Below are 22500 nucleotides of genomic sequence, written 5' to 3'. Positions count from 1 at the left end.
CTCCGCCTCTCCTAAATAATGCAAATCCGCAAATCCCCCAGAACGACATAATCAGAGCTCGCTCAATCAAAAGCGTTCAATCCTCGAGGTCAACATGGCAAGGAATCGAATAATCTAAGACTCGTAACACGACCCTACCTACCAGGAACACGCTGTTTATCCTTTGAAGATTTATAAGCGTCGAGAAAACAGCTGAGTGGTATTACATACGATAGTTTGTATAAGTGGTTTGTTGGTTCGTGCTGTGACTTGGTGTTGTTGGCGCCTGAAACTTGAGATTTGTTTAGAGTTTCATTAACGCCGGATTTATTGCATTCTAGGGATATATATATATATATATATAATAGTGTGTATGTGTGTAGTAATGAAAAGCAATTGCCTTCAATGAAAATTGCATTAGAGAAAAGATGTCTCAACATCTATATTATATATATATATAATATACACTTTATATATATATATATATATATATGACGAAGATCAGCTCTTATTGTGTTCACTAAAAATAAGTTTCTACCTCACATTGGTATCGAACCCTAATCTTTTCAAATATATATATGTATATATATTATAATATATCTATATACTTTACATTAAAATTTCATGTCTTTTTTATTTATCTATTTATTTATTTATTTATTTTTTTTTTATACAAGGGGACCGTTCATCTCCAGTTAGCACATTTTCACACTTGACTGGATGGGGAGACCGTTTCTATCATGCGTGTCACCAGACCATTATTCTTGGATTCTGAAATGGGATTTAAAATCGTATATTCAGCGATACAATATCTGTCTACTTCATTTAACCCTTTTAGAATATTATTATCATTATTATTAGAGAGAGAGAGAGAGAGGAGAGAGAGAGAGAGAGAGAGAGAGAGAGAGAGAGATTAACAATTACGATAAGCATTTACTCTTTAAATAACTGTGATCTTTGTAACCAGTTTAAAATGAGCCAAAAGTGTTTCATAGTAAATTGTAGATTAAAGGAAAATATCCTTTTGTTTATTTCAAGATCTATTTAAGAAATGTCAATTGCTTTCGTCAATAGGATGCTTGACAGCAATGTAATTATTTAATCAATAAAACTCATTGCTTTTATGAAGTCCTTTTTACACTGTATTCTACTCTCAAACGATTTGTTCATGACGTAATCTTCACAATTAACGCCAATGAGCTACTACCCAAATAATATATCGCTTTTGCGGTTCCATATTAAATGTAGGACTTACAGAACAGCATCAAACTTTGTTTTCAAGAGGGTATTTTGCTGATATACACTGTTGAAAATATGCCGTAAAAAACTAAAAATCCTGGAATAAATGTTGCCAGGCATTTACCGGATTAAAATCGGATATATTGACGTTAAAGAGTGATATTGCGGTCACCAACCCGTAAAAGATAATAACAAAGCAGAGTAAAATTACGGTCGTCTGTATTTTACTGAAATACGGCTGAGAATGGTATATTTTTACGGAGATTTTCCGATTGATATTACGGTTTTTTTAACTAAAATCTGGAAGCAGCCCCTAGTATAGTTAAGCGTCTGGTTTCTTTCCATTGCAGAAACGTAAAAGTGAGAGAGGAGAGAGAGAGAGAGAGAGGAGAGAGGAGAGAGAAGGAGGGGGGGGGGGGGGCAAAAATTATTTCATACTTTCATGGACCTTACTTGACTGAAGTATTGAGGGATTGGATTTTTTTTGACATACAATTTTGTTCGAAGTCATTTTATATTGACATTTGCTCTTATTGGAAAGTGGATTTGTTTTGTTGAAGCTGTAAGTATTGAATACTGATAATTTTTTTTTTTTTTTTTTTTTACAACGACAAGTGAAACATGTATTTTCCATTTAATTCGTTTGCTAGCTGTGGAATAGAATCTGACCCGCACAGGTTTTTTAGATTTCATTATTTTCCTTTTCTTTATAACCGCTTTTTGTGGGGGTAGCCAGGGGTCTCTTTATATGCAAGTAGAGGGGCACTCAGTAGAGCGCAGACCTCCGCCGCGACAGCTTATTTCTCGATCTTTTGCTCGACCTTGACCTTGACATTCTTAACATGTATTAATTAGCGTGGATTGCCATACACTCTAATATGAACCAACTTTGAAGTCTGTGATAACAATATCCAAACTTATGGCTTATTACGTAAATTGGACATTTTGCTTGACCTTCCAAAATTTAATCATCAGCTTTTTACATAACAGTTAATCCCTCCAAGTTTCATTACTCTACAATAATAATTGTGGCTAGGAAGCCGTTCACAAACAAACACAAACACAAACAGGGGCGAAAACAACCTTCCAACTTCGTTGGCGGAGGGTAGTAAAGAAATGATTGATTCAATTTCTTGAATGGTTTAGATTTTTAGAGATTGATTTGAATTGCAAATATTGGCTGCGTTTTTTTTTTCATATTTTCTTTATTTTTGCTCAGTTTCAGAATCTATAGGAATTGTTTTTCCGTCCGTTCCATTTTCTAAGAATTCTAGAGTGGTTCATCTATTTAACCCTTCTAGAACCAAAAAATATTATTTGGGTGCGATAGATTTATCCGTATGAAGATCTCAAAACAATTTAATTTCGAACTAGCCACCCGTTGAGATACTACCGCTAGAGAGTTATGGGGTCTTTTGACTGCCAGACAGTACTACATTGGATCCTCCTCTCTGGTTACGGTTCATTTTCCCTTTGCCTACATACACACTGAATAGTCTGGCATATTCTTTACATATTCTCCTCTATCCTCATACACCTGACAACACAGATTACCAAACAATTCTTCATCACCCAAGGGGTTACTGCACTGTGATTGTTCAGTGCCACTTTCCTCTTGGTAAGGGTAGAAGAGGACTCTTTAGCTATGGTAAGCAGCTCTTCTAGGAGAAGGACACTCCAAAATCAAACCACTGTTCTCTAGTCTTGGGTAGTGCCATAGCCTCTGTACCATGGCCTTTCACTGTCCTTGGGTTAGAGTTCTCTTGCTTGAGGGTACACTCGAGCACACTCTCCTATCTTATTTCTCTTCCTCTTGTTTTGTTAAAGTTTTTATAGTTTATATAGGAGATATTTATTGTTGTTACTCTTCTTAGAATATTTTATTTTCCTTTTTTCCTTTCCGCACTGAGCTATTTTCCCTGTTGGAGCCCCTGGGCTTATAGCATACTGCTTTTCCAACTAGGGTTGTAGCTTAGTAAGTAATAATAATAATAATAATAGGATTATAGAAACGATACCAAACAGTATGCTTTAAATGATTATACTTTCTAAAAACTATTTATTATTAGATTTTAGTTGAACACATTCAGTTAAAAAATATAACCGATTAGCATATTTTCCAGGAAGTTTTCTGAATTTATTTTTCCAGAATCTTAATATTTTCATATGAGAAAAATAATCCTTTTTTTCTGGTGGTTTGCGTCTCCGTTGAAGAACCATTATAATGAGGGAAAGAGGACATTTTATGATTTCCTTTTTTATTAAGCTTCACTGTTTCGTTGCGAAAGGTATGTATTCGTTCCTGTATGTTTCGTCTGTTTGCTAGTTCATTTGTTTGTTTGTTTGTGAGCAAATTTATACAAAAACTATTACACCGATTTTGACCAAACTCGGTCGTCATGGATTTGGACCCAAGGATGAATCTGTAACCTTTTTGATACGGTATATCAAAGTACAAATACCAGCAGTACATTGAAAATAGTCGTAATGTCAAGTAAATATGCAAATATTTTGTTAGTTTATATTTTATTGTGAACAACATTATGCAAAAGGTATTACTTGTTTACTTGTTTTGGATTTAAATCCAACCCTCCACTGAAGTCGAGTGAACTACTTCTCGGGCGGGTCCATATCAATCATCTAACGAAACATTTTCATTATAACTTATACAATTCTTTGATTGTAGCATCTTCCAAATCATATGATCTTGTGAAAAGTAATGTCTTTAGTTTCTTCTTAAATTCAGTTGCTCCCTTTAGTCCTTCATTTCAGTTGGCAGTTTATTATAATGAATCAATTTCAACGAAACTGGTGATCATGTGGAGGTGGAGGTATGGCCCAAGGATAAGTCCTTTAGATTTTGTAGAAAAGACGTGGAAGTTCAAGTACGAAGTGGAGTTCAGAGCAAAATAAGACTGGTTGGCGTGGCGAAGGCGATGCTCTTTACTGAGTACCCTTCTTGTTGTTTCTGTGTTGGGTTGCCACATCATTTACATTCCAGTGCTTGGGTAGTGCCATAGCCTCTGTATCATGGTCTTCCACTGTCTTAGGTTAGAGTTCTCTTGCTTGAGGGTACACTCGGGCACACTATTCAATCCTATTTCTCTTCCTCTTGTTTTGTTAAAGTTTTCATAGTTTATATTGGAGATATTTTTTTAGTGTTACTGGTCTTTAAGTATTTTATTTTTCCTTGTTTCCTTTCCTTACTGGGCTATTTTCCCTGTTGGAGCCCCTGGGCTTATGGCATTCTGCTTTTCCAACTAGGGTTGTAGCTTAGCAATTATAATAATAATAATAATAATAATGCAATCTCTAAAAAAGATAAGTTCTTGCGGTTTTAAGATTTCTATATACGAACATGGATGGATGATCTGTCTCGTGCCTCCGTGCTTTGCAACTTAAATGCTTAACGTGGAGTCCTGTTTTCATAATCATCTTTTCGCGAGAGAAATAAAAAATATCTATTGTCATTATCAACAGTATGTGTAATAGTTCATTATCCTCATGATCATTACTGTAATTGGGAGTACTGTGCGACCTTTGGCACCATTACGAATGGTGTTTCTGAAGTTCACGTGTTCCGAGTTATGCTACCAAAATTTGCACAAAGAAGTCTGGTATTAGTAGCGAAATAGAAGGTGCCACTATTACCACTTTATGAAATTACTTTAACAAACTTAGTCTTTTTTTAAAATTTGCACCATAAAAAAAAAAAAACGTATAACAACCTTATCCCAAGATCAGTAGATTCAATCTTGCCACAGAGTATAGGAGGGTAGTGTAGGCAGCAGTAAATTAGAATAAGGCTTGAGAACTTCATGCGCAGTGTAGTCATAAAAATGACATATTCCCAAGACCTGATAGCAAATGAAAACAAGAAGTATCGTCTATTTCCCAGAAGCAAGTGCGGGAAGATGGAGATATCTTCCTCAAGGGAAACTTCAGAGAGAGAGAGAGAGAGAGAGAGAGAGAGAGAGAGATTTGGTTTTCCAATGCAGGATTACGTCATTTAACTTTTTTTGGGAGAGATAAAGTTTTTGGTTTCCTGTGCAGGGGTTACATTGTTTTTCTTTATTTTTTTTTATTGAAATGATCTAAAGTCCACAGATTGTGTTTTGTTAATCATCAGGAGCCTATATACTTTTTGGAAAAATTCATTGGAGGACTAGCGGAATACACAGACCACACACATTATATATATATATATATATATATACATAAACGGATTTTTTTATCAAGAGTAATAGTAAATTTGGTGATTTCTTCAGCCCCCTTGTTACTGTTCTAATAGTTTTGGCAGTAGTCTTGTATATTAGATGTTAACATAGTTTATGTATTGATAATAGTAATAATAGTAATGCTTATAAAATTGACACACAACCACTATTTATTAATAATAGCATTGATAATAATAAGAGGTAGATGGAGAAAGCTGACCAGAAACATCGACCCCACATAGAAGTGGGAAAAGATGTAGACAAAGAAGAAGTAATGATAATAATGATTATAAATTTGACACAACCACTAACCACTATCACGGGTTTCTTGCTTATTTTTTTTCATCTTTGAAAAAATATTATGATAAAGCATTGTTTTGACTATATGAATCTTACAGAAAACAGTTATGATTTTGCTCATCAACAATTTTTTGCCAATCGGTTGAAAATCTAATTAGAGCTCATGTTTAAAAAAAATTACCTCCTTATCTGTAAAGGTCCCTAATGGTAAGAAAAAGGGAGAGCGTATTTTTTAAGCTCATATTTCATCACTAGTATTCATAATGTTTTCGATATCATTTTAGATTGGCATGATTTATTATCATTATTATTATTGTTATTATTATTATAATTATTATTATGATTATTAATATTATTATTATTATTTAAATCATCATTATCTTCTTCTTCTTCTTCTTCTTCTTCTTCTTCTTCTTCTTCTTCTTCTTCTTCTTATTATTATTATTTTGATTATTATAATTATTAATATTATTATTTAAATCATCTTCTTCTTCTTCTTCTTCTTCTTCTTCTTCATATTATTGTTATAATTATTGTTATTATTATTTTGATTATTATTATTATTAATAGAGTACAGTACATTTGTCTTGTACGCATTTTTCTAAATTCCAAAGTTCCATAACCGATAGGATGTGATGAAAGATAAAGTATGCATGTTGTGTGCGTGTGTAGGTTGAGAGAGAGAGAGAGAAGAGAGAGAGAGAGAGAGAGAGAGAGAGAGAGAGAGAGAGAGGGGGGGGGGTCACCATGAAGTGAAAAATGGAAGTTATAAAAGGAACAATTGACAGTTAACAATATCATTTGAGTGAGTTATTTAGTATATTTATAATTGATTTTTTATTACTGTTAACCATGTCCCCGTTACTATGTGAACATCATTATTGTGGTTTTATACCTTATCTCGTGATTTTTCTTTCATAAGCGAGGTTTAGGTTTAGTATTGTTGTCATGTTTTTTGTGAAGTGAGCTGTCATTTATTTATTATTGTTGTCAATCAGTGCGTATTTGATAAGCGAGCTCAAAATTTTTTATTTTATCCTCTATTTCATTGAATATGAGAGTTCTTCTGAATCTCTTTTAATATAGTGATTTGAATGAACGTCTTAATATCTTTTATTTAATAATTGTCTCTCTTTTTTTCGCTTTCTCAATGGCTGAAAGGTTTGGCATAGTCTTTTCTCCATTTTCTTATACGGTTTTCTGTATTATGCTTTTATGAACTGCCGTTTGCTCAACAATTCATGATTAGGACTTGTTTCCCGTATCTCATTTCATTTAAGGTTCAGGATTTTAGTAATTCCATTCATCAAGTAACAGGGTTAGTGGGTTACAATTTTGACCTGGCCACCATTTAATGAGTTTGGAATTGTGTTAACCAGGAATTCTAGCTAAATTCATATTAATAAACAATCTTTTTCAAGTTAAAATCTCCACCCATCGAGGATGTTAGTCCAGAAAAAAAATCTATTTATCTGTAACCCCATTCTAAGTCTTGCATAAATACTATAGGTACAAGAAGTGAACAGAAAGGTAAATATTTTGTCTTGTTAGGTAGCTGTACAACCTTCTCCATGCACCGTTTCTTGCCAGGCACACGGTACGTAGCCCTCTAAGAGAACACGGTGGGTCCCACTGAAAATCACTTAGGGAGTTAGGGTTATTCCAAGTATCCCTCGTGGTGGGTCCCAGCATACGTCACAGCAACCTGAGAAGCTAGCAATGCTTAACTCCATGCGCGCGCGTGTGTGTGTGTGGGGGGGGGGGGGGGGGGTAAGCTAGACGTGTTATTCAGAACACGTCGACATCCTTTTGGTTTATTTTGCGAGTGCAGAGTTACACATCTCAGACGTTTTTCTTGTAGTAACTCCATTCATCTTTATGAAATAGCTCTTTGACGTTTTCTCCTCTTCATAATGTTTATTAATCATGATACGTAATGATATCGAACAGCAAGGCCATAGACAGGGTAGGACTGTAAGTGGGTGCGTTCAAATGCGTTAAGAAAGTCGGCTGTGTGGCGATCTCATGATCTAGAAATTTCTTTTATCGTCGTTTTTAGCAACAATTGGTTAAAAAAAATTGTAGGGTAAAGGCTAGTCTCCTTTTCGTTTCTAGCTATTAATAGAAAACTATGAATACATTTTAGATAATTGGAAAGTGAAGGTAGTTTTGTTGAAGCGAGCTCTCCCTTGAACGAGGCCTCTTAGAAATAGCTGCTTTGTTTATGCTCCTCGTAACTTAGTTTGGACGGTGGATCTAGGTACGTTCAGTTTCTTAGAAGGGAGAAGGTCACGATGTCTCTCTATATATCTCTCTCTCTGTCTGTCTCATGAACGAGACCTCTCAGGAAAGGGTCGTTCCGTTGTTGTCTTGGGCATGCGATCCTCTGGATGACGTTTCACCCTGCAAGTGGCACGTGTGATTTAGTGATTAATGCCCAGCCACGTTCGTCACAAAGGGTGTGATTGTTTTGAGGGAGGGCGAGGCGTGTCCCTTTGGTCGACTGACAAAGCAGATGGGGGTTCTGCAAGGAATGCTTCAAGCCATGATATGCATAGCGCAGAAAAAAAAAAAACTATATTTGTGATCATACTCGTTCTGAGACTTCTGATAAACAAAACAGCTTATATACACAGACATATATATATATATATATATATATACATACATACATATATATATGTACATACATACATATATATATGTACATATATATATATATATATGATACACTCAGCTACACTATTCTATCTGTCCTACTTTATTTATTTCCTTTCCTTATTTAACTATGGGAGCCCTTAGGCGTATTTTCCAACTAGGGTTGTAGCTAAGCTCATAATATATATATATATATATATATATGTGTGTGTGTGTGTGTGTGTGTGAGTGTACGCGCGCGTGCCATACAAATCTATGGGGACATTTTACTTTTCAATAGACTTGTCCCTGTTATTGAACATGGGAATTTGATTCTCAATAGACCAATAACAGTCTTGGAATATAGAGAAAAATCTATATTTCTACTTTTCCCTTTCGTTGGAAACGGAAATTTAATCTTTCCCTAGAATTACTTCTTTCACAGAAAATGCAAATATAATTCCTCAGTAGACATTTCTATATCATTAGAACTAAAGATTATATTTCCAATAAATGTTTTTTAAAAGAAAGTGTGGTCTTTATTTATGATCTCTTTCATTTTGTTGAATCTTTTTCAAATGAGAATATTATAAGATAAATGTATCATGAGAAAAACATTGAAGCAATAATTGATGTTTAGTTTGCATTTATTATTATTATTATTATTATTATTATTATTATTATTATTGTTGTTGTTGTTGTTGTTGTTTTTATTATTATTATTTTTACTTGCTAAACTACAATCCTAGTTGGAAAAGCAGGATACTATAATCATCTTGCAATGAGATGTTATGAACATATTGAAAACAATTTTTTTTTTGTGGCATGTAACCTATAAGTGATAAAATTAATATATATTCATTTTTACAAAAAGTTTGTTTGTGCTCACTCGTCTTTACGATAACAGATGCCATATTTTATATATTGGACATGAGGAAAAAATGGAGAATGGTAGTTCTTGTAAAATGTTTTATAGACACGTATTTTACGTGATGATAAATAAATCTCCATGTATCGTGTTCCCCGAGGGCTTTTTATACGGGTCATATGGAATTTTATGTTTATCAGAGTGGGTAATCAATTGGAGAATTGTCTATTTTTGGTAAACTAATCTATAAGTTATTGAATGTATATCTATGTCTTATCTTTCTATATATATATATATATATATATATGTATATATATATATATATATATTTATACATATATATATGAATATATATGTATATATATACATATATATATATATATATATATAAATATATATATATATATATATATATATATTCATATAAGTGTGTAGTGTTAAAAACTTTTTTGCACCTATTTTTAATATATCAAAGGTATATTTATCTGGAAGTACCAGTACGTAAGTCTTCCAATCATAACAGGGACGACATTATATATATATATATATATATATATAAGTAAATTATCTCTCTCTCTCTCTCTCTCTCTCTCTCTCTCTCTCGTTTCCTCTAATTAGGTCGATCGGTCTTACTTCTCCTAGCAATCTCCCTCGACATAAAAATAATTGTTCTTTTTTCCCTTTTTTCCGTAATTGGGACCTCGCTTTGTTGTACTAATTTGTAGAGTATGTGTCTATTGGGTGTTTGTTTGTGTGTGCGTCACCTTGGTTATTTATATATTTTGTTTTTGTATAGATGAAGCGAAAGCGAAAGGAGCTTTTGGTTAGCAAACTCGTTTGCAAATAGTAATGAATGTGACAATAACTAATAAATTGTTCTTTTACTATGTAGCCACCATCTTTAGAATAGGAAGAGTGTTGATATATATATATATATATATATATATAGAAATATATATTTATATTTATATAAATATATATATATATATATATATTTATATTGATATTTATATATATATATATATATGTATATATATATTTATTTATATAAATATAAATATATATTATATATATATATGTATATATATATATATATATGTATATATATATATTTATATATATATATATATATATATATATCAACGCTGTTCCTATTCTAAAGATGGTGGCTACATAGTAAAAGAACATCTTACTAGTAATTGTCACATTCATTATTTAACTAATGAAACGTGGGTAATCCTCCTTTGTAGGTAAACGTCCTCACCCTCATTCGCCATGTACTCCTACACGGGATGCTCATCAGCAGCTTATCGAACTCGTAAAAATTGCGTCGTTTACTCATATGTAATAATTTTGTTTACGTTTATTAACGCTAAATCCGTAGAGAAGCAAATTCTGTCATTTTCAGGATACAGTTGCTTAGGTTTCCTGTGTCACGGTAATAACTGTTGCTAATATGTCTTATTACATGAGATTTATTGATTGATTATAAGTTTTTTTGGCATCTGGACATCGTAGGCCATTGACGCCAAATAAGGAATAAGTTAAAAAAAAAAAAAAAAAAAAAATGGTTCAGAATAATATTATGACCAACTTTCTGCGTTTTCATATTCTAAACCTGGAATTAGATTATCCTGTTTAAAGGTTTAAAGGCCGCTCATGAATGACAAAATTCAATTTAAAATCATAATAGTAAAATTGTCCTTATAAAAGTTAAATAGCTTTCAGAAGTCTGGCTTCTGAAATAACTAAAAATACCGCTAGAGAGAATTACAAACGAGGTAAATCATATGTACATGGCGCAAACGAGAGAGAGAGAGAGAGAAAGAGAGAGAGAGAGAGAGAGAGAGAGAGAGAGAGAGAGAGAGAACACATTCTGAAACAGTCCTCTTTGTTGTTGCTCTAAAGTCTAAAGTCTTGCAAGTTCAAAGGAGACTTTCACGCTTCTTTGAATTATCCTGAACCATTGCTTCACCTTTTGTGCCATTTACGTTCTATTGTTTATGTATATACGCTTTTATTGTTTTGTTTTTATTATATATCTGTACGTTGAATTTCTGTTATTTTCATCAAACTATGCATTGTCGTATTTTAAAATTGTTTCTTTGTCTTTGAAAAATTACGGTGAGAGAAATGTTGAAGCCATTTACACATTTTGATGGATTACTATTATAGGGAACTTGATACTATATAAAGCTTTTTTTTTCATTTTTTTTATTTGTGTGGATAGCCTGACACGAGCCCTTAAAATCTTGATCGGAGTTTTAAGATATTTTGCTATTTCAATTTTGTATCCTCCTCCGAAAGACTGTTAAAGACTGTATTTGTGTGTATATATATGTATTTATATATATTTATATATATTTATATATATATATATATATATATATACTTATACATATATATATTTATATATGTATATACACATATATATATATGTATATATATACATACACATATGTACATACACACATATATACATATATATATATATATATATATATGTATATATATATATATATATATATATCCCCTCCGAAAGACTGTTGGAGACTGTTTGTATATTAAGCCTTTTCCCCAATGAATTCTTTATCCTCTGTCATTTTATCTAAAAGAATCTGTTGTTATTTGGTGTAATGAATTACTGACTATAGCTTAAAAGGAATTAGTAATCAAGAATTGTCATTACAAGAGATGTTATGTTAAATGCTATTCAGAATAGTGACTTTACCTAAAGAGAATATGAAAATTATTGCTTAGCGATGAAGCATAGGAAAAGCATTAAAATTCAAAGGTGCCATTTTTATATTGATTGGGTGTATCATGTTATATTCTGGATACAAACAATATTGTTTAGACTTTAATATTGAACCGTCATTTAGGTGCTTCTATTCTGGATACGAAAAATATCGTTGAGAATATAATATAGAAAGATCAATCATGTGTTTCCTTCATAGGAGATATTTTGTAGAAACTGAAACCATGATAAACGTCATTATTCATCAAATTAAATTTTAATTTTTCATTACTTTGCCTGTTGCTTATTTCCTTATATCTTTTCCTCACTGTAATATATTTCCGTATTGGAGCCCTTGGGCTTATAGTAACCTGCTTTTCCACCTAGGGTTGTAGCTTGGCTAATAATAATAGTAATACTAGTAAGGATGAAATCCAGTGTAGCAACCCTACACAACATCAGCCACTTCTTAAACGTACACTTTATGTTCATCAACAGCCCGTTGAACCCATCTATGTACATTGTGGTAATCATGACGTATGCAATTATGCCATACCAGAATTTTATTCGTTTTAACGGCTATTTTCACACTATCGAACCAGCATTTAATGTGTCTTATCTCCCCTTTCGCAAATACACCGTAATTAGGTACTTTTTGAACCAACCTGCCATACCCCCATTCTTTACTCTGGATAAAACCACCCTATTCACTCCGAGATTGCTACCACTTCAATGCCAAAACCTTTGGGAGAGAGAGAGAGAGAGAGAGAGAGAGAGAGAGAGAGAGAGAGATAATTACAAATGAGGAAAATCATATGTACATGGCGCAGACGAGAGAGAGAGAGAGAGAGAGAGAGAGAGAGAGAGAGAGAGAGAGAGACATAATTACAAATGAGGAAAATCAAATGTAAATGGCGCAGACGAGAGAGAGAGAGAGAGAGAGAATTTGTATCCATTGTTCTCTTGACTTTAAAAGCCTTCATCCTAGCTATTATCAGATCAATGAACAAACTTCCTCGAAGGATTTGTCGAGTCAGAAAAGCTTTTAGGCCTCAATTTAAGGATTTGAGTTATCTGTCTTCTGCAGAGTAGAAAGATCGAATTTTTCCTCCTTGGTTTTTAGATCCTACTGGAAATAATGGTGAAGGATTCAATAATAACTAAGAGATAACTCATACATTCTAATATTTTGTTTGTTATTATTATTATTTTATCATCATCATCATCATCACAGACTCCAATATTTTATTTGTTATTATTATTGTATCATCATCAACATCATCACAGACTCCAATATTTTATTTGTTATTATTATTGTATCATCATCATCATCATCACAGACTCCAGTATTTTATTTGTTACCATTATTATTATTATTATCATCATCATCATCATCATCATCATTATCATAATCATCATCATCATCATCATCATCAAACGCATTACGAAAATTACCACTAATAATATGCAGCTTGAAGATCTCTCGAAAGTCAAGCGTAAACAGTACTAGTAAATAGTAAACACTATAAAACAATAAACAGTACTGTTAAATGTTTAATTTTCCCATACGCGTTTCAGATGCTTTTATTTTCCTTATCATAGACAATTGAATAGAAATTAATTAACATATTGGAGTCGGTTGGTGATTTTTCCTCCTCCTCCTCCTCCTCTTCCTCCTCCTCCTCCTCCTTCTTCTTCTTCTTCTTCTTCTTCTTCTTCTTCTTCTTCTTCTTCTTCTTCTTCTTCTTCTTCTTCTTCTTCTTCTTCTTCTTGTATTTTGTATTGCCGTAAAATAGTGTTTAAAGAGTTTGTAAGAATATAAAACACGCCGGCTCGTTTTGCTATAATTTAAAGAACGGTATTTTTCTTCCTCGTCTTAATCAATAGTAATAATAGAAATGAGAATACCTGTAATAGTAAATCAAATAATGAAGAGAAAATGAGAAAGATAAGTATAAGATTGTATTTCCTTTTAACAATTCCAGCCACAAGTATATTTTTAAAAACCTAGAATTAGGAAATGAATTAAAAAAACAAGTGCATATCGGTTACGCCTATTACAAATTGCAAAAAAATCGAAATAAATGGCACTAATATAATTTACAGGAAAAATACATAATCCAGCCCATTGCAGTGATTTCGACCATAGTATATATTTAAAGGAAGGTCATTCGGTATGAACGAGCAATGACGTTAGTGCCAATGATAGCTAGTTATTAATATTTAATGTGATAGAGATGACGCCCAGTAATGTTTTTAGCGAAATTAAACTCTCCGGGGTACTTAAAAATGCCAGATTAATTTCCTGGATTGATGGAATGTCAATTACCAATCTTGGTGAACCACACCCAATATTAACCCTCCCCTCTCTCTCTCTCTCTCTCTCTCTCTCTCTCTCTCACCGTGTAGATGGCAGCCTAGCCATCTCAAAACTGATATCGAGTGTTTTTTTTTTTCCTTTTTTTTAATGATTCAGTTTTTTTTCCCTTTGACGATCAGAAGAAAAGTGTCGTCAATCTTTTAAGAGTTTCTGTTTATTTGCGGCATTATTTGAGTTTTATTAGTTAAGAAAGAAGGAAAGGGTCTTATTTATTCCAAGTAGTAGATATAATACAGAATTGATGTGGTAGATATTTTATTACTAGTGATGATGAAATTAGCTAAAAAGTAAAAATAATAGCAACTAATAGAAACAACCATAATAATATTAAATAATTAGTCTAATGATAACAATGATTTATTAGTGCTAAACTTAAAGAGATGAAAAGGTCTCTTGCAGCATTACTCGTGAGTGTAAAAATCTAATAGATATGCATACAGTGGCAAACTGATTGTATTAGATAATGTTCATAAAACTTTAATGCTTTACTAGGAAATAAACAGTTAGTTTTTAATATATTATTATTATTATTATTATTATTATTATTATTATTTTGAGTAGCAGTGGTAGTAGACATATTAAAAATGTTACTGTCATCAAAATAACGTCTATGTCTAAGGAATTCGAAAATGAATAAGTTCTAAGTACCAGAGAAGCTTCTGTTTTATTTGCACAACCGTGTAATAATAGATTATTTATTTAACAATTACCTAATTTTTTTTTATTTGAGTCTCAGTGCTTCTGAACGCCTGTAATATTTTTTTTTGGGGTCTAAAATTTGCCATTGACAGGTGGGATAGATAAGAGAGTGGGTTATCTATCATTTCAAGTGGTTGCGAGATTATCTTAAGAAATAAAGAATAAGCAAGTGGAATTGAGGAAATATGAAAGCAAGATTTTTCATAATCATTATTCCTATTCCCCTTGTAAAGCAGCTTATATTTCAATTTCATCTTGTTTGTCTGATTGTTTGTTTGTTTTTAGGAGTGGCCATAAGTATTGGTTAGATTTACGAGAATTGTACCAGGTGCGAACCTCTAGTGTCAACGAGGGATTTAATTTTGGAGGAGGGAAATTTCTCTCATTTTGGTGGATCACTTATTCTGGGCGAAGGTTTCAGTCTCCGAATGCTCGTGTTTGCATATATCTCTTTATGACACACACACACACACACACACACACACATATATATATATATATATAGATACTCTCTCTCTCTCTCTCTCTCTCTCTCTCTCTCTCTCTTTATAATATATATATATATATACTTATATATATATATTTATATATATATTTATATATATATATTTATATATATATAATATATATATATATATATATAAATATTTATATATATATAAATATATATATATATATTTATATATATATATAAATATATATATATATATATATATATTTATATATATAAATATATATATATATATATATATATAGATAGATAGTTTATTTTTCCACAAAGACATCGTTTTCTCTGAAAATATGCTAAAGAAGATGAATACTCATGTTTGATCCAAGGTTGTTTTGAATGTTGATGATAATGATAAAGATAATAATTATAGTAAATGCATAGAAATCGTAGAGGTATATTAATGATAATGTGAATAAGATAGCCTGAAGTTTGTAGATTAAGATTGCCATTTTCTTAAAAGTTGTAGTTCCATCGTAAATCACGAGTCACACAGTCTATACACATTTTAGATTAAGATTTTTTGTTTTTGCTTTTGTTTTTTATTATTTTTTCCTTATTTCGGACTTTAACCCCGGTTGCAATTGTTCTTTGCATTTCTTTAGTTATTTATTTATTTTCTAGATTTTAACTTTTTTATTCATGTTAAATGGTACTCTAGTCCCCAAAACTAACGTCAATGTGTGGTTCCAAAAATGGCTATATGAACAGGCCCTATTATTTAGTCTGCCTGTTAAAACACACTAGGCGTACTAGAAGTAGATCTACATATGGTAGAGTCATTAATATTTCATAAGAAAATAAAGAATAATACCACCTAAAGTCATATATGGTATCCACTCCCCAACAATCTGACCTACCGCGTTTTCTCGCCCCACACAACACGTGTCAAACAACATCGTCCGGTGTGTCAGATTATACAGCACATTTTGTTATCGTTACTTTTGAGAGCCATAGTACATGACTTGGATTTAACACTGGGTTTTTTCGTTTGTGTGTGTTTGTGTATGGGGGGGGGTGGCATTATACCTGCTCTATTTTTAGTTACAGAAATTGGTATGTAATGAAAGGGAGAAGAGATTTCAATGATCCTACATTTGATAGAATGCGTACTAATTATTTTTTCTTCGAGAGACTGAGACAGAGAGACGGAACGATTTTTTTACTTTTATCAGAATTGCTTGTTTTGAACGGTGCATTACATTTGCGCGCATTGCCCCTACAATTGCGCTCTAAAACCATTACCATTGCGCGCATCTTTCCATTACTATTGCGCGCATGCATTTCTCAGGGTATTCCAGTAATCCCTGTTGTCAAACCCATTCCAAAGAGAACGTTAGTTCTTTAGATGTCAATGAATTTCAATGGATTTTAAGGTAGTTAAATTCTATTTATCTTTTTTTTTTCTTTTGCAAGGGGTTTTCATGTCAATGCATAATAATAGTTGTTGGCTCAACTAATTTTATGCCAGTTACATTCAATGTAGCTTTATTGTTTTTCATTTCCCTACGAAGTTTTTTTTTTTTCAGGAGTCGATGTTTAGGTTACCGGTAAATACAGATTACATACAAGACATTTATTCACAAGAATGTTTATTATAATAAAAAATGAGATACATTTATGTATATATATAAATGAAAAACAAACTTAACAGATGTCTGTTCGTGCTGAATATCTAAAACCAATAGCCTTCAAAAACTGATATCGATTATGTTCCCCTTCCTGCATCTTGTTGAATTGATCCATTAGATAAGTAGTCTTTTCTCTCTCGCTTCGTCTTAGAACTGCAGGTGTGCCAAGCCCTCGCAATTTAATGTATGTTGTTGTTTGGATTTTTAAGATGTTATCTAAAAACACAGAAATTGATGGGTGAGGTGAATAAAATTGCTCATTGTAATGAGCATGGAACGATTCGGGGCCATTTGTTGTTCGACGTGCTTCAACTGACGGTCGTGATGCCCATAGAATTGGAGGATATAATGCCTCCGGAAGGATGTAATTGTCAACAACGTAATCTGCAAACTTAACACAGCGCTGATCATCTGGAATGTTTGCCATGAGTTCCTCAGCAAAACTGTCACCAACTTCCGCTGGATCAAGAAATGCTAAACCAAAAAACTGAGTTAGCCACAAGCCTATTTCCGATTCCTTGTCTTTATATTCAGAACTGAGGCCTATTTTCTGAATTTTTCTCCACCAGCTTTGGCCTAGATGGAATCTACAACACTGTATTATTACATTTGGAATATAGACCTAAATGCATTATGCATAGCTACTTCAAAATCAATGTGAACGAGACTAGGTTTAAATTCAAGATTTCTATCTGTACACAAGGTGGAGATCATGCTAAGCAATGTAGAGTAAATTTCTTCGGATTTCGATGGTAATAAAGCAAACACAAGAGGTACATAGTGTCCCAGATTAAATCCATGAATAGTGTACAATTGCTCAAAATATTTTGGACAGCACTTGAAAGTTCCGTCCACAAAAATTTCACTAACTTTTGTACACAGTGCGAGGAGATTTGAATTGCATGACAATATTATAATTCCATGTTCTTTACTATTAAGCAAACAGAATTTTTCTTTCTATTAGTTTCCAATTCCATGACGTCAAGAGCATCGTGAACATTCTCTCTAGATTTGGGTAAAGTTGGAAACTTTGTACGTCTTTTCCTGTAGATTGCCATTGTTAAATTTTTCAGATCTTTCACTTCCAGACTTTCGTCATCAACACACTGTAATTCGCTTCGAACTATTTTCATAGGTCTCGTGCTAATGTCATCAAACGCTTTCCTCTTCACAGATGCTCGGATAGCTTGAAGTTCAACTTTTTTGCTTTCTATCTCATGTGAGTGAATACACGTTCCACTGATTATAGTTGTACAGCTATCATCGGTTCTTAGCCTTCCTTTGCAGGTTTTCACTGTACAACGCCATGAAATTTCCGATGATTTAAGAATTCTGTCGATTCTGTATGTATATCCATCGTGAATCAAGGATTTCTTTCCTTTCTCGGTTTCAGATAGTGTGAATTCCATGATGCTAATTTCGGACTAAAAGAGAGAGCTATTGAAACTAACGTATCTTAATTCGAGTGAATGCATCTTATAAACTGTGAACTGTCATGGTGTCCGAAAGTGCTCGTTATCTTATCAAAACCATATGTAATAGGGTAGTTTGACAAGAAATGGCTGAAAGAAAAGAGGGGAAAAGAGGCGCGCAACTGTAATAAATTTCAGCGCGCAATCGTAACACTTCTTAATCCCTAAATGCGCGCAAATGTAATGCGCCCGTTTTGAAGGCTCATTTTCCTACATTGTTTCAAGTAAGTTGGGTTTTCAAATTAATTAAAACGATCAATAGAAAGTTACTTTTTTACTTCAGTATATATAATATATATATATGTGTGTGTACATATATAAACATATATACACACATATATGTATGTGTATATATATATATATATATATATATGACTTGGATTAAACACTGCGTATTTTTCCTTTTTTTTTTTTGTGTGTGTGTGTGGGGGGGGGGGGATTATAAATGCTCTACTTTTAGGTACAGAAATTGGTATGTAATAAAAGGGAGAAGAGATTCCAATGATCCTATATTTGATAGAATGCCTGCTAATTATTTTTTCTTCGAGAGACTTAAGAGACAGAGAGACAGAACGATTTTTTATTTATATCAGAATTGCGTTTTTTGAAGGCTCATTTTCCTACATTGTTTCAAGTAAGGTGATTTTCCAAATTAATTAAAACAATCAATAGAAAGTTCCTTTTTTTACTTCAGTATATATATATATATATATATATACAGTATATATATACATACATATATATATATATATATATACTGTGTGTATATATAAACATATATATACACACATATATGTATATGTATATATATAGTATATATGTATATATATGTATATATATATATATATATATCTCACATACCTAAGCACAAACACAAATGATTTCTCTCTCTCTCTCTCTCTCTCTCTCTCTCTCTCTCAAACACAGGTGGAGATTTTCCACTTATCTGTAACCTCGGGGGAGAAGTAGGCACCCTCTTCTCTTGATAGCTATTAGGGTCCCTGCGGGTTTAATTTTGTTCGCAAGTTACGAGTTAAGTAATTTCGTCCAAATTACTCTCCCCGTTGTTCTCAAGAAAGTAGAGAGTGGAGTTTATATAATATTTGATTGATGGATGGAAGATCTTTGGGTACTCGCGTTACATTCTTGTTAATTAACTTCCATAAGGCAATGTTTTTATAACGTAATATATATATGTATATATATATTATATATATAGCCTGTATATGCTGTGTATATTAAGTGATCCACATACACACACATATATATATATATATATTTATATATATATATATATAATATATATATACTCTATATATATTAAGCATATATATGTATTATAAGTATATATATATACGCATATATTTATATATATATATACATTTATATATGAAGAGAGAGAGAGAGAGAGAGAGAGAGAGAGAGAGAGACTTGGTCTTTATTATATAGGGGAGATATGTATTGTTTTTTCAAAAACTTTCTCTATATTTGCACGATCATTCATATACTGCAGATCTCCTCTAAGGCTAATCATCCAAGTCCTGAAATGGTCCCTTTAATCAAAAGTTGCATTCCAATTTTCCCCTGATCGAATAATTTGTTACCATCCACAAGGGTCACATACGGTGGCGAAGTTCATTAGAATATCGACATAACAATTTACAAAATAAAATTCCAATTCAAATAAAAATATACGTTTCACGCGATGCTCTTTTTTTTTTCTTTTTTTTTAAGCTTACCTGCTCTTCAAAGCTGCAACCATTTTTTAGCCTTCTAATTTACCACCGTTCATACTTCATTTTTTCATTTCTCTATTCAACAGCATGCAACTTTTCTTCCCAGTGCAACTATGCGTTCGTCCTTGTTACGCTTATAATTATTGTTATTACTAGATAAGCTACGTCCCTAGTTTTTAAAGCATGATACTACAATCCCAAGGTCTCCAACAGGGAAAATAGGCCAGTGAGGAAAGGATATAAGGAAAAGGACAAAGAGTCTCTTTTACTCTTACCATGTGGAAAGTAGTCACTGAATAATTACAGTGCAGTAGACATACGTCTCGTTTTAAGTTTGCATATGACTGATCTGTTTTAACGTTGTTACCGATCTTGAAATAATTTTTAGTTATCATTATTTATATATAGTTTATCTGATATTCCCTTATATCCTTTCCTCACAGGGCTACTTTCTCTGTTAAACCCATTGGTCTTGCAGCATTCTACTTTTCCAGCCAGAGATTTAGCTTGGCTAGTAATAATAATAATAATAATAATAATAATAATAATAATACTTGTTCCTCATGCAAGTAAATTCTTTTCCTTTACATTTATTGTTGTATTTCGTTTGCAAAAGTTGCCTCCTTTCCATCTTTTTCGTCTGAGCCTTCCTATTCCATTTTCCCTACACTCCTCGTTAAATACCATTCGACATTTGCAATGAGTGTGAGTGGAGTCACGTTCGACGTTTTTCTTGTGCTGAATGGGAGATTTGCTTAGGACTTGGACTGACTACATGCATTTTCTCTCTCTCTCTCTCTCTCTCTCTCTCTCTCTCTCTTTCTCTCTCTCTCTCTCCTCTCTCTCTCTCTCTCTCTCTCGGACCTGTATTTAATCATACAGTAATGTGGCAGAGTGGGGAAGAGAATGGATGCATATGAGGAGGTACACCGGCGGCTATGGGTCTGGAATTTTAAATGAAGATAGGGAGTATAAATTAGAGATTGCTTAGTTTTGAATAAAGCACCTGATAATTTATGAAAATGGAGGAGTGGTGAGCTTAATCATTACATCCTGGTTAGAGGAGTTGATAAAAACAATGTGATGAAATGGATATCGATTTTGGGGGAAGCATGTGTTAAACAACATAGAATAGTAGCGATGGATTTTAAAATGAGAGGTAGAAAACCCAAGAAGAGAACTAGGAGATATAGAATTAAGGTTCGGGACCTTGCAGGAGAAAATGGTGAGCAATTTAGGAGCATTATGAGAGAAAGGCGATTGGGAAGCTTAAACTTAAGAGATATGAGGGGTATGAAAGAAAAGGGATAACAGAGAAACTAGTGGAAGAATCAGCGGATATGTTGTGTCAAAAGGAGAAAATTGTTGGTGGAACAGGGAGGTACAATACTCCTGTAAAAGATGATCAAAGTCATTTAAGGACTGGAACGTAAGGCATGCACAGGGCGAGAAAGGGCTCTGAGAAGAAAAAGATTCCAGGAGAAATGTTGGTGTAGCTATTGGAAGAGCGTTTGTGCTATTGAATAAAAGTCTAGGAACAAGGGATGGGGAAAAGGATACCTATAAGATTTCAAACCTGAGGGAAAGGCAAAGACAGTATTTTGTGCAACTGGGAGTCAACGGGGATAAAGATGAGAATTTATTGCAAAGGGATGAAAACATTAAGAGGAGATGAAGATAGTATTTTGAACACCTATTGAATACTGAAAATGAGAGAGAGAGAGAGAGAGAGGAGGGGGGGGGGATGGGGTTGGAAGGTCCAGTGATGGAGATAAGAAATGCAAAAATGAAGCGGCCATTAAGTAAAATGTAAAATGGTAAACATATCCATAATAAAAAAAAAAAAATTGTCCTGAGGTTGACCCTTGATGTAATTCAACACTAACTTCTAAGGTATCAGTTTCCCCAAATGCAGTTATTACTTATGCCCTTGTTCTTTTGTACATCTCTACCAGTCTAACCAATTTCTCGGGACTTTAATCTTCCTCAAGCACCAAATCATCACTGCTCTTGATATTCTTATCATATTCTTTCTCTAGACTTTCAAACTTTCCTCTTCCTTCCAAAACATCACTTCTCTTGTTATTCTATCATATC

This window comes from Palaemon carinicauda, chromosome 21 (genome assembly GCF_036898095.1).
Source record: "Palaemon carinicauda isolate YSFRI2023 chromosome 21, ASM3689809v2, whole genome shotgun sequence".
NCBI lineage: Eukaryota > Metazoa > Arthropoda > Malacostraca > Decapoda > Palaemonidae > Palaemon > Palaemon carinicauda.
The sequence above is the reverse complement of the archived record's forward strand: the minus strand, read 5'-3'. Positions refer to the sequence as shown.